This window comes from Plecotus auritus (genome assembly GCF_963455305.1).
Source record: "Plecotus auritus genome assembly, chromosome: 4".
Classification (NCBI taxonomy): Eukaryota; Metazoa; Chordata; class Mammalia; order Chiroptera; family Vespertilionidae; genus Plecotus; species Plecotus auritus.
The window spans coordinates 26,687,556-26,701,853 of record NC_137775.1 but is presented as its reverse complement, the minus strand read 5'-3'; positions in this window follow the sequence as shown (position 1 = coordinate 26,701,853).

The window sequence follows — 14,298 nt, the reverse complement described above, 5'->3', positions numbered from 1 at the left end:
ATCCAGAGAGATAATTACCCTATAATCATCTATTTCCTCCTTAAGTGAGACCTGGAGAATTGCACTCTTTTTTATTTATTTATTTATTTATTTATTTATTTATTTTATTTTTTTTAACACATCATTTGTAGCAGTACTTAGTGTCCAACAGAAACCACTCCATCTGTTAAACAATATCTCGACTGCAAAGCTTCTCTTACTGTTGGAGAATTGCGCTCTTAAGAGAAGGCTTAAACAGGAGCAAGGAAAGCATTAATTCTGCACTTTCAGATTCTACATTTTCAAAGGCCTAGCCTTGAGTCCTAGGTGGATATTAATGAGCCTAGAGTTTATAAAGTTTGGAACTGTGTTAAAATATGTGCAAGGGCCAATCAGTTCATTTAATCTGCCCAACAGCCCTATGGAGTAGCAGCCCAAGTTGAGGTTTTGAGACTTAATGTGTCTGAGCACAGGAGTGGAGGCATCAGAGCACATAGTTGATCCTAGGACATGTGCTCATAACAGCCAAATTATACATCCTGTCTGCATTCTTGACTCTGGAAGACATAAAAATAAATAAATGTCCATTTGAATTTCTTTAATTCAACCATCAGAAAACACCACTAGGGCCATAATGTCAAATACAATTTCACACTTAGAATATGAATGGTTTCTGCACAATTAATGAGAAAATGTATGTGGCTAGGAGGGATGGTATGTATACTCAGAGCACCTCAATTTGCTGCAAAAGTAATTGATTGACAGAAAAATAATGTCGGGGTATTACTTCAGGAAATGTGTTTTTGACCTCCTCCTGGACTTAATAGTGTTTCTATTCTAATGTAATGTTTTGTTCTGGTATAACACCCAGTCTCAATCTACCCAGCCCATACAACCACTTTCTCAACCCTACAGGACTTGTACTCCACACCACACTTTCTATTCTCCTGGACACTATTGTCTGGAGAAATGAGTCCTACCCATACCTCAGGTGCAGCACTTAGTTATCTGGCTTTTGATCTTCCATTCATTCCCTTGTTTTCTGTCCTACTTCTCAGACCTGACTTTTTGCTCATAGGAGCAAGTACACTACTTTTCATTGGCTCAGAATTGCAACAAAAAATAATTCCTATGTCAGACATCGCTCCAAGTTTCTGGGATGGCTTTCCTCGTCCCCACCACAAGCTGGAGAGAGGAGGTGATGGATGGAGGAGCCTGGTGGAGCAGAGCTGTGGAGGCAGGAAAGTAAATTTACTCAGTGAGCAAAAATTATACTCTATTTTTTACTTTGATAACCAGTTTAAGTAAGCACTTTGTGTTCTCTCAGAAGAAAAATAAAAATGTGTTTCTAACATTTTATTACAAACTAGAGGCATGGTGCACACAATTCGTGCACGGGGGGGGGGGGGGGGAGGTCCCTCAGCCCGACCTGCACCCACTCCAATCCGGGAGCTCTCAGGGGATGTTCTACTGATGGCTTAGGTCCACTCCCCATGGGGAGCGGGCCTAAGCTGCAGTCTGGCCTCCCTCTGCAGGAGGTGATCAGGCTGATCAGGGGAAGGTAACGCCCCCATCACCCCACTGCTGCTGCCACTGCCATCCACTGCAGCCGCCAAGGTGTTTTCATCAACATGGACTCCAGTCCCTTCACCGCGAAAAAAATGACAACTTTCTTTAGGCATTTTGAAGATGTCTCTTTCATAGGATATGACATTTCTCTCTTTCTTTCTTTTTTATCCTCACTTGAAGATATTTTTCCATTGATTTTTAGAGAGCGTGGAAGAGAGAGGGAAAGACAGAGAGAAACATTAATTTGAGAGGGACACTTTGATTGGTTGCCTCCTGCATGAGCCCTGACCTGGGCCCTGGCCAGGGAGGAGCCTACAACCTAGGTACATGCCCTTGACCAGAATCAAACCCGGACCCTGCAGTTGGCAGGCTGAGGCTCTATCCACTGAACCAAAACAGCTAGGGCAGGATATGACATTTCTTAGCCCCTCCAGCAGTGGACATTCATTTTTTTCCTCCAGGAGTGATGTGAAAAAAGCCCTAGATCACCTTCTTGGATTCTTATTACGCAAGTTACCAAGAATACTGTGAGTGGTGTACCGGGAGCTTAGCCAATGAGCGGTCAGAAAAAATGTTTCCTCTGCAGCTCATGCGCAGAGGCGGGACTGCCGGAGCACCCCAGCTGGCAGGCCCTGTTCTCTGAGGGCCTCCTGGCTGCCATGGCTGGCAGGCAGGCCCTGCTCTCTGCTGGCCTGCTCCACCCTGCTCTCTGTGGGCCTGTGCCATCCGTGGCTTGCCTCACTGTGCAGCAGTCCCCTCCTACCCACCTGCACGCACAGCCTCCCCCTGAGCAGTTGTGACTGTTATGGCATCCTGGCTAATTTGTATATTATCTCTTTATATATATAGATTATATATATAGATATTATGTGCAGTTGCTTTTATAGTGAATTAGTAGATCTCATCAAATTACCTGGGAGCAGGCTGAACACAGCCAGGATGAGATCTGTTCCCTCCGTAGCTTTATGAAAGAGAATACTAGTATTCTAACACAAGAAAAATATAAGCACAGTAAATATTGGGGTGGGGGGGTTAACCCCTTTCTCCATAATAAAGAGCCTGAGCTTCTAGGTTGGGCCTTCTGAGGGCTCTGAGCTCCTTTTTCCAACTCATCCTCCCAGCCACTTGTCCAGTGTGGGTTCTCAAGTTTGTGACCATCTCCATGCCAAGGAGCCAGCAAAGGTCGTGGGATTTGCATGCTTAGTTATGTTCTCAGTAATATGGAGCTTAGTAGCTAAGGAAGAGATGAGACAAGTCACAATAAAGAGGTTGTGCTTTTCTCACATTTCTCATGTATAGACTATGGGACACTGAAGAGGGGCAGCTTGGATCTGTGGGGACAATGGAAGCTTTGATGTCAGAGACCTAACAGGATCCTCTGTTGGTCAGTTGAAGGGTAAGACTTACCTCTCAGACTGTCTGTTTTCGCCATACGGAGACATCTGAGTGTAGTGACAACTGCTATGTTCTGCATGTTTGTGTCCCCCCTCATTCATATTTGAAAACCTAAAACCTAAGGTGATGGAATTTGGAGTTGGGGGCTTTGGGAAGTGATTAGTTCATAGGGTGGAGCCCTTATGACTAAGATTAGTGGCCTTATATAAAAGGAGAAGGGTAAGGTTAAGAATACCAGCTTGTTGGTATAGTTTGGAGTCAATAGTTGAGGAGTTTTCTTTGGTTATCCCATTTTCTTTGTGAAATGCAAAATAAAGTTGTCTTCTGAGTGGGAAGCTAGAGGGAAGTGATATAACTTGAAATAGTTATGGTGGGAAATAGGAAAAGGTGTCAACATGGGACATGCAAGACTTCTGGGCAGCATCAGTGGCCTGGCTGAGTCACAGACCTAAAATTTATAGTGGCTCCCCCATTAGCATTTCTATGGAACCTGTGATAGCTTTCCATTGTGACCCAAACCCCCTTCTTCTGTGTTGCTCTGGGAAAACTCTGTGTCACATTGGCAAATCCAGACCTAATAGAAGTCAGCCAGGAAATTCACCTACAGAAGTTTCTGTCACCTTTGCCATTGAGGACACTCATAAAACTCTGCAGCCTCCAAATCTGGTTTTCTGGGCTTCTCTGAGGGTGTTTCCAGAAGACAGCACCCCCTTACCTAGCTGAGCAACTCTGGCTGGACGTATTCCAGAAAGAATGTCTCCACTTAGTACATTCCACTTGCTATGTGGTCAAAACCATTACCTTCCTGACTTTGAGCCTCCTCCAAATGACTGTGACATCCATTCTAAAATTTATGTTGATACAAGAATAGAGATAACGCAGCCTAAAATAATCATCAATTCAACTGAAATTGGCCATTAAAAAATGTAAGCAGCCTGGCCCATGTGTTCCCCATCTCTCTGAGAGCAGTCAGTGCTGCAGCATTTGGCCTTTAGCCCCAAATCCCTTTATGAGGGCTGTGTAAGGTCACAGAAAGCCATATAAAAAAGGATCCCAAAGAAACTAAACCTGGTATTTTCCTGCATCCTCGGGATTAGGAGCTGGGAAGAAATGGCTCTCAATTTTATTGGCCTGTCTCATTGAGGGGATAGCCACCTCTCTCAAATTGCATTTAATAGTTTCCCACTAAAATATTCATCAACCTCTTCTCGAGGGCCTTGATTCCTCCACTATGCCTGAGATGCAAATGATTTTGTAAAAAGTACTGCTGGGTGAAGTACTGCCCGGAGTGCAATTCTTTGTAGTCAAGAGTCAAGGCTGCTTGGCATAATTTCGGCGACAGAACTGGAAACATGATTACTCAGAGCTCTAAAACTCACCTTTGCCTTGTGAGTAAGTGTCTATCTGCAGCTTCTCCTAGGGATGCAAACTGACTGAAAAGCCAAATGAAGGTAGTGAAAATGCTCATAGAAAAGAATACTAAATATTACAATGAAATAATAGAGAGGCTGTTCTTAAAGGAGAAGTTGAGTATCAAGAATTTCATCTCTTCCTCTTCCCTAATGTGGGGTGGGTAGGCTATACAGAGGATTCTTATCTAAAATCCTGAAGCCCAAAAGCTGCCTCTCCCAGTAGGTCCATCATGGACTCGGTCCTCATCTAGAGCAGCATTTACAGCATCCCCAGTTTTACTGCAAATCTAGTTCGAAGCCGCCAGTAGGGGGTTAATATAAGCCCTAGTCAACACAATACTAGAGGCATTCGCATACAAGGCCTACAGTTGCTGCATAGGCACATTTGGCCCACGTTTCCAAAGAGGCAGTAGCTGTTACTGCAGAGAGCACACTGCCTGCCACTGCTGGACCATTAGTATGGAAATGAGGCATGTGTGTGACAGGTGGCCTTACAACCAACACAATTAACTTTCTCCATTAGCTGACGCTCTGACAAAACAGATGCAGCATCAATAAGCACCCCCTCCCCTACAGAAAAGGAACATCACGTTGCAAACCCCTTATTTACAAGGAGGAGCAGTATAATTTCTTCTACACCAGCAAAGTGGGTGGCACTTGCGTTGGCTTTTGTCTTATTGCTGTGGTTGTTTATTTATTTTACATTTGCCTTGCATTAATATTGCATTGCCTCCATAGGTTCATTAGGGCTCCTAAATTCAAAAAAAAAAAAAAAAGTGATTACAGAAGAAGAGAGAGCAAAGTTAGAAAAACCCAACTGGAATTCTTTGCTTTTGAAAAGAAATACATCGGAGATGACCTGCCTTAGCTGCACAGGGAATGGGGCAGGTTTCAGAGGTTTGCAATAGGTCTCCCAGCAGCAACAGTACTAATTATCAGACTCTTAGAACCTGGAGTCCTGTTATTAAGAACTTTGTGGCTCAGTAGGAAATGTTCCCAGTAAAACTGAATACTATGATCTGGGAAACGAAACTTGCCTTTAGACATTGACTCTATGTCTTTCACTAAGGACAAGAAAAGGGAAATCCAAGGCTGGGGAACTTTCTGGATTCTGAAGTATGAGAGCAACTTAGCCGTGGACTGAAGGGTAAGATTGGAACTTCCCAGGCCATGCAACTTCAGTGCTAAATCTGGAAAATGCCAGGCAAACCAGCATGAGTTGGGTACTCCAGGCTGAAATAATATTGACCTAGTACAATATTATTTGGAGTTGTGAGCTTCCTGTTACAGAAAGCATCTAAGCCTGCTCAGTGATCAACTATCCCTGTTAGAACACATTCTTATACGAATAATTGAAAAAAAGGTCAGCCTGGATAACTTCTAAAATCTGTTACCACTCCAACCTTCTGGGTAATAGAAAAGTCACAATTGAAAATGAGAAATTACTCTGGAATTTCTATTTAAATGACAAAGCCTGGAGTGAGAGTTGTTCAGCAGCATTGTTCTCCTGGATTTCCACATTTCCTTATCTATGACAGAAATCCCTTTATCTGAACCCCCTATGGTTTGCTAGGCAGCATCTAGGTAACAATGATATTTTCCTGATTGACTATATTGCATATAAAGTGATGGGAGCAAGTACCAAGGGAGGTGGGGGCCCTTGGCTGATGGGCAGTTTCACTAGCTATTGAGGTTCACAATAAAATAATAGGAGTGTATTGCTCTAGACATGTCTCTGCAAGTTAATGACAAAAGTCACTCATGTAAAACCAAACGCTCCAAATAATGACCGCCCCTCAGAGTGTGTTGTTATGGTGATTAGAAAGGGCTCAGATTGGAAAGGGATTTTGAGATGTTGCATGGTCAAAGGGTATTTTCCTCTTTCTTCATAAGTGTTCTTCAGAATATTCATCTCTGATATAGTCTGGAGATTTTTTTTTTTTTTTTTTTTAGTGTCCATGGTGTTCAGCAAGAAAACAGTTTTATTTTTAAATTTTTAGTTTTTGAATACATAATACCTCAACAAAGTTCACATTTCAAAAATGCAACAACAAAAAAAGGTCATCCTGAAAACATTATGCTAAGTGAAAGAAGACAGACACAAAAGGACACTAGGTGTATGACTCATTAATATGAAATATCCAGGACAGATAAATCTAGAGAGACATAGGAATATTGGTGGTTGCCAGGGTTGGGGCAATGAGGAGTCTCTGGCTAATGGGGAGGGAGTTTGCTTTCAGGTGGGAAATGTTTTGGAGCTAGATAGAGGTAGTGGTTACACACAATGTGAACATACAAACACCACTGAATTGTGTACTTTAAAATGGTTAATTCTATGTTTATGTGAATTTTACCTCAACAAATTATTTTAACTTTATAGAGTAAATGTCTCCCTCTGTCCCTTGTTACCAACCACCCACTTCTCTCCAGAGGTAACCAATGGATCAGCTTCTCGTGGGTTTTAGTCTTCCTAGAAATATTTTATGCATATTCAAACAAAATCACATGTATATTCTCTATCTTGCTTTTATATATATATATATATATATATATATATATATATATATATATATTATTGATTTTTTACAGAGAGGAAGGGAGAGGGATAGAGAGTTAGAAACATCAATGAGAGAGAAACATCAATCAGCTGCCTCCTGCACACCCCCCACTGGGGATGTGCCCGCAACCAAGGTACATGCCCTTGACCGGAATCAACCTGGGACCCTTTAGTCCACAGGCCGACACTCTGAGCCAAACTGGTTAGGGCTCTATCTTGCTTTTTATACAGATGGTAGTATACAGTGTATACTATCCTGCACTTGGTGGATTTTGTTTGTTTATTCCTTTACTTAACAATAAATCTTGAAGATCCCCCATATCAATATTTAATAGTGTCAGTATTTAATTATTTTTCAACAGTGTGATATTTCAGTGCATGTATGTAACATAATTTATTTAACCAATTCCCTACTGATAAACACTTAGATTATTTTCAATTTTTGCTAGTAGAAGCAGCAGAGCAATGAAAAGCTTTGTGCATATGTTATTCTGCACATGTGAGTATATCTGTAGGATAAATTCTTAGAAACAAAAGCACTGGGGTGAAGGATAGGTGCACATGTAATATTGATAGAAAAGATCAAATTCCCTGGATTAAAGTTGGTACCATCAACTCTTCCACCAGTAACACATAAGAATTCCTGTTTCCCCACAATCATTGACAAAACAAATAAAATTTTTGACCAGCAATTTGCTAAGGCAATGTAGAAAATAGTGCATTTACCAGTTTTCACAAACTGAGGCTTTGTTTTGTTTGTTTTGCTTTGCTGTGCTGTGCTATGCTAGTAGACCCAGTCTAAATTGGAACTTTTCTCACTTTAGTCAAATTCCCTTCCTAAATACTTACTGCTTGGAAATCCAGATGGTTTGGCCAACCTTCCTGAATATTAAATTCATGAACAGTTTTTGAATGATCTTATTTTCTGAAAATAAAATCTTTAAGTAGTTGTTAATAAAAAATAATTCAGATATGTTAAATGTTTAGTCTAGCAATGGTCACTCATCCTAGTTCACGTACATAGCAAACAGTCAAACAGTTCAGACATGCACATAAACACAATCCAGTGAACTGATATCAGACATCTCACTTGCAAGGGATTGTGCCAAGTCCTGCAGATGATACAGTAAGCAACAAAACATAGTACAGAACAGGAATATGAACCAAAACAGAGCACATAGCAAATGCTCTCACAGGATCAAGTGCTCTAAGAGGCAAAGTGTTCTGTATGTTCATGAAAGGAAAATACATCTGAGTGGGGTATCAGGAGTGTCATGGTGAGGATTCTTATGGGTAAAGATGGGCAATTAATTAATTAATTAAGATGAAAATATCCCTAGAAACATTTTAGCATATTTCTGTTGACTTTATTTGTAATGATATATTTTATAATATTTATGGTTCTGAATTTGACATTCCAGGTTTTATCTATCATTCCTAATCATCAGTTACATGTATTCACTTCCTTCTCCTACCTTAAGGTAGGATGTAAGTGTTAATGAAATTACTTTGAGCCTAGAGAAACTGATCTAGCTCTCCATGGATTAGCCCGTGATTAGATATACTAATTGAACCCTCTAGTCTATGAAATTAGGACATTTCCACCGAGCGTAGTATGGAGGGGCCACATCTTAAAAGCAGCCTTTAAACTTATTTTACTATTTTTAAAAATAGAATATAATGGTGTAGACATATGTGATGTGTATCTTTGCATGTTTTCAGAAAATGTTCTAAGCCTCATAAGTTAATTATTGGTCAAACTTTTGAGTGAGCTAGACATGAGTGCAAAAATTAAATGACAAAGTTACTGGTGTTCTACAAAAATTGATTTGAGATATAGACTCATGACAAGAATATAATTCTGCCCAGCCAGCATTGCTCAGTGGTTGAGCCTTGACCTATGAACCAGGAGGTCATGGTTTGATTCCGGGTCAGGGCATATACCCGGGTTATGGGCTCGGTCCCCAGTGGGGGGCATTCTATCTCCCCCTCTCCCTCCTTCTATAAAATCAATAAAAATGTATTTAAAAAATAAACACATATATAGTTCTGGTTGGATACAGTAGAGTTCGTTGAGTTTTAAAGCACAATGTCAATTTGCTAGTCATTGTGCTAGTAAATAAAGCTAAAAAAATAATTTGAATTCATTAATTTAGACAGATATCCATAGCTCCTAACTTCAAGGAAAATGCACTGGAACTAAGGCCTTAATAATCTTAAAACTCACCAAACAATGTCGTATATATACTGCACAATTAAGTAAGATTCTTTTATATGTAAAATAAACAGATTATTCTTAACAGAGAATTGGCTTTCTTGAGTCTGAGAAGTAGAATCAACATAGAAGCAAACATACATAAAATTATTTAAATAGCAATATTTTTTGTTCACAGTATTTTTTAAAAGACACAGACATTTTATTTGATCAAAACTTTTTAAGAAGCAATTATTAACTAGAGGATTAATGCCTCCTGCCTCCAGGACGTGTGCAAGATGGTATTTGAGATGTTTGTTTCCCCAGATGTGCAGGTGCTGTGGCCAGGGCAGTGAGAACAGACTCAATGTTGGTCCTCCATCATCTCTAGGTTGGTGCCTTCATTTACTCAAGGTTGGTTCCCCCCATCCATCCACAGGGAAAGCCAGTACCTTTGGCTCTGTTCTGCCTTCTTTTACATTAAGCAAAACTGATCTATTTCTCTGTAGAAGGCATAAGAGTGATGACCTTTCTTTCATTCCCCTCAAAGAGGAGCTCTATCCACCTTTCTACTTAATCTAGTCTGGGTTCTTTAAAAAAAAATTGTGATAAACACAACAAAATTTATCATCTTAACCATTTTTAAGTGTACAGTTCAGTAGTGTTACGTATATTCATATTGTTGTGCTACCAATCTCTAGAACATTTCATTTTGTAAAACTGAAACTAACTAATTAAACAACAACTTCCCCTTCCCCACCCCCATTCCCATGTCCACCCTCAGCCCCTGGTAACCACAATTTTATTTTCTGTTTTTATGAATTTGACTACTCTAATGTCTTAGTTAAGACTGAGTGGCTTATAAACAACAGCCATTATTTCTCACAGTTCTGGAGGCTGGGAAGTCCAAGATTAAGGTACTGGCAGATTTAGTGTTTTTTAAAAGCCCATTTTCTGGTTCATAGATGGCTGATTTCTTGCTGAGTCTTCATGTGCTGGAAGGGGTAAGGGATCTCTCTCTCTCTCTCTCTCCCTCTTTTGAGAGAGAGAAACATCAACGTGAGAGAGAAACATTGATCAGTTGCCTCCCACACACAGTACAACCAGGGATTGAACCCAAAACCTGGGTATGTGCCCTGACCAGGAATCAAACCCCCCACCTTTTGGTGTACAGGATGTCACTCCAACCAGCTTAGCCACACCAGCCAGGGGTCTGGGGTCTCTTTTATAAGCTCTACCCTCATGATCAACTCATGTTCCAAAGACCTTACCTCCAAAAGCCATCTCACCTTGAGAATTAAGTTTCAACATATAAATTTGGGAGGAATATAAACATTCAATCTATAATATATAAACACCTCTTATAAGTCGAGTCAGGAAATATTTGTCCTTTTGTGACTGGCTTATTTCCTTTAACATAATGTCCTCAAGGTCCATCCATATTGCAGGATGTGTCAGAATTTTCTCCCTTTTTAAGGTTGAATAAGATTCCATTACATGTTTATACCACATTTTGTTTGCCCACATAAAACCTGTTGATGGACACTTGGGTTGCTTCCACTTTTTGCCTACAATGCTTCATTGAACACTAGAGTGCCGAATCTACTCCTAGTCACAAGCTTAGTCATTGTCTTAGATGGTATATTTGTTTTGTCCTTTTGCTGCAGTAAACTCAGGGGCTCCCCTACTTTGGTAGGAGTAGTTGGTAAAGAGGTTGGGGGGAACTGAACACATTTATCTTCCTTTTTGCCCCAATTGTAGATTGCATCTCTCACCTGTGCCCACAGCACAGGATGGCAGTTGAAAGTAGTCAGCACCTTCTTGGATTCAGAACAAGTTGCCCAGGCAGGAGTCCCCAGTCCCTTCCCTTTTGCCTCTGTCTTTGTACCACAAGAAGGCTTCTCTCTTCTTCCCATACCGGGGGAAAACAGGTTTAAACCTTAGAAAAGGAATAGCTATTCAGGGAAAGCCTTCATCTTCCTATTACTGTTAAACATTGTCTAAATCTGCAAAACATTTTTCATTTCAGCAACATTGTTTTCTCAGACTTTATGACAAGTCTAAGGAGAGATTCCTGTTGGTGGGTCGTTGGCATAACTCAACTGTACTAGTTTAACATGCATGACTCAATTACACAAGAGTTAGCTAATGAGCAATGGGGAAGAAGTTACAGGTTAAAACAAATGGTGCCTAAATGAATCAAGTGCAGCCTTTCAGATGCCCACCATTCAACAAAGACCTGGCAAGACACTTTCTTCACTGGGTATGAATCATCCAGATAAAAAGGAAAACCAGGGCCACCTACGTTCAGAGCTTGTACAGTATGACCTCGAGGCCCAACATCTACCAGGAGCTTCCTTGCAAAAGGCCAAGCTCCAAGGAATAAAAGGGCTTACACATCAGCATTAAATAATTCTCTTAGAGATGCAAATTTCTAATTAGTTACTGTGGCAACTGTAGAGGCCTAGAAGTAAGCCCCTTACACAATGAACCTGAGAGTTTACTTTTTTGATTTACTATGGGCCTGTAAGAAGCAGGGAGGAGGAAAATAAATATTGCTTTAACTGTGACAACAGAATAAAGTGCAGCAAGTGAAGGGATTTTATCTTTTTGTTCGTATTCCTACAGGTCCAAGAGAAGCATTATACTTGACACACAGTCTTGCTGCAAAGAGAAGCCAAACTCTTAAAGGCTTCATAAAATCATGACTGTTATAAACATGGGCCAAACATAAACATACCATTTCTTATCCTATGTTGGCATTTATACTTCTTCAAATTGAATACAATCTAAGATTATTTCAAAACAGCATGTGTTAATGAAGTGTTTGTGTTGTTTTATTTTGTATGTTTGATTTCTGTTATTTTAAAATCATATGTAGGTCTTTGAAACTTTTATGTAGTATAGGGGAAACAAAAAATCTTTATTTTTTTATATCTCATGGAGATTTTACTCTCCCAAATTTAGCTATTGGAAAGTAATATCTTTCCTGACTTTTAATACTATGAAAAAAGAAAGATAAAAGTACTTACAAGAAAGTCTGTGGCATCACGGATAGAATATTAATGTTATGGAGACATGAACTAAAAAGAAAATTTGTCCCAATAGAATTTTTTTTACAGTTAGGATTAATTATTTAAATTAAAATTCAGAGATAAATGCATGTTTTCCCTCCTCTTTAAAAAAAAAGAGAGAAAAAATAATGGTCAACAAATTTGGGTAATATTTTCTCTATGGAATGTATTACTTTCATCTATCTTCTTTTCTAAATATTATAAGTAAAATCTAGAGTCCTAATACTTGCTCATGATAGTTCAAATCAAACTTTGGAATCGTATAACTATGCTTGTTTAGATTGTGAACTCCTATATTCAGGAAATAAATAAATAATTAGAAAGTAAATGTGTTGGGACAAGGGTTTTTTTGTTTGTTTGTTTGTTTGTTTTGTTTGTTAATCCACACCAGAGAATTTTTTTCCATTGATATTTAGGGAGAGTGGAAGAGAGAGGGAAAGACAGAGATGTGAAAGAAACACATCGATTGGTTGCCTCCTGCACCAGTCCTGACCAGGGCCCTGGTCAGGGAGGAGTCTGCAACCAAGGTATGTGCCCTTGACTGGAATCAAACCCAGGACCCTTTGGTCCACAGACCAACACTCTATCCACTGAGCCAAACTAGCTAGGGTAAAGGTAGGTTCTGATAATATTTTAAACAAAGGAAAGGTAATCCTGCACTCTTTTTAAAAATCTCCTTCATCCCACTCAACACCCTTCCTCTCTTTCCTTCAGAGGAAATTTCTCCCCTTCACCTTTTTATTTATAAGGGTCCAACTTTATTCTTTTTTTTTTTTAATACTCACCCAAGGACTTGGTTAGAGAGAATAAGGGAGGGAGGAAAAGAGAGAAACGTTGATGTATGAGAGAAACATCAATTGGTTGCCTCCTGTATATGCCCCGACTGGGAACCAACCTGTAAGCCAGGTATGTGCCCTGCCTGGGAATTGAAGCAGCAGCCTTTTGGTGCACAGGACAATGCTCAACAACTGAGCCACTCAGGCCAGGCCCCTTCATGTTTTCAGGTTCTTCTCAAACTTTCTATCCTTCCTCATCACATCTCACTTATCTAGCATCTCAATCTCAGTATCCTACTCTGTGCAAGAATATGTAAACTTACATATACTTTTATATTAAGGGAAGGACAATGGCTCATATTGATATTTAGTTTTTAATGGGAATTTCTATAGACAAAATAGCTTAATTCAAAGAACTGACTTTATTTTATAGAGAATGGGGGCAATCACAATACTTGGTTCGTGACACATTCTCATCATTGACCCATGCAAGGCTCTTTTTTATTTATATATTTGTTTACTTGTATTTAATAATATAATGAACTGCATGAACCTAGCCACCATACATAGATCTAGAATATTTGTCCAAAACTTTTATTACTAATGTTGTTCTCCATCTTATCTTCCTGTCTCCCTCAAGCCATGTCAACTGCTATCCTGAATCTTGTTGGGTGATTTTGATAATCTAGCACATCTATATTTATTCCTTTTATTTTTAACTTTCTAATTCATAATACTATACGTCATCTCTGGAAACTTACTTTTTCATTTAACATTGTCTTGCTAAGATTTATCCATAGTGCTTCAATGTTATAATTCATTTATTTGACTTACATGATATTACATTATATAAATACTCCCAATTAATTTACACAATTCCTTTGCTTTGCTATTATGAACAGTGACAAAAAATTTTTCTGCATGTTTCCATATGCATGATACCTTATTAAAAGAGGAAAGCCAAGTCAAAGGATATGTGAATTTCAACTTTATAGCATAATGTCAATCAGCTTTCCAAATTGCTTATTGATTTATACTTTCATCAGCAATGTATAAGCGATTAATATCTTATATTCTCTCCACCAATAGGTATTGTTAGACTTCCTTTTGCAGGAAGCAACATTATTATAAAGGAATTTAATGTGAGTTAACATATTCCCGAAATGGGATTTACTAACTCTAAAATTTAAAGATATACATCAAGTAAGTAATGCTTCTTTCTTAGTGGGAGAAGGTATGAGGTACAATATTTTATCTTAGCAGAATTGTCCTAGCGAGGACAATTAAAGACCATGGACCACTAAATATTACATCATGTGTCAAGTATCTGAATCTTCACTGG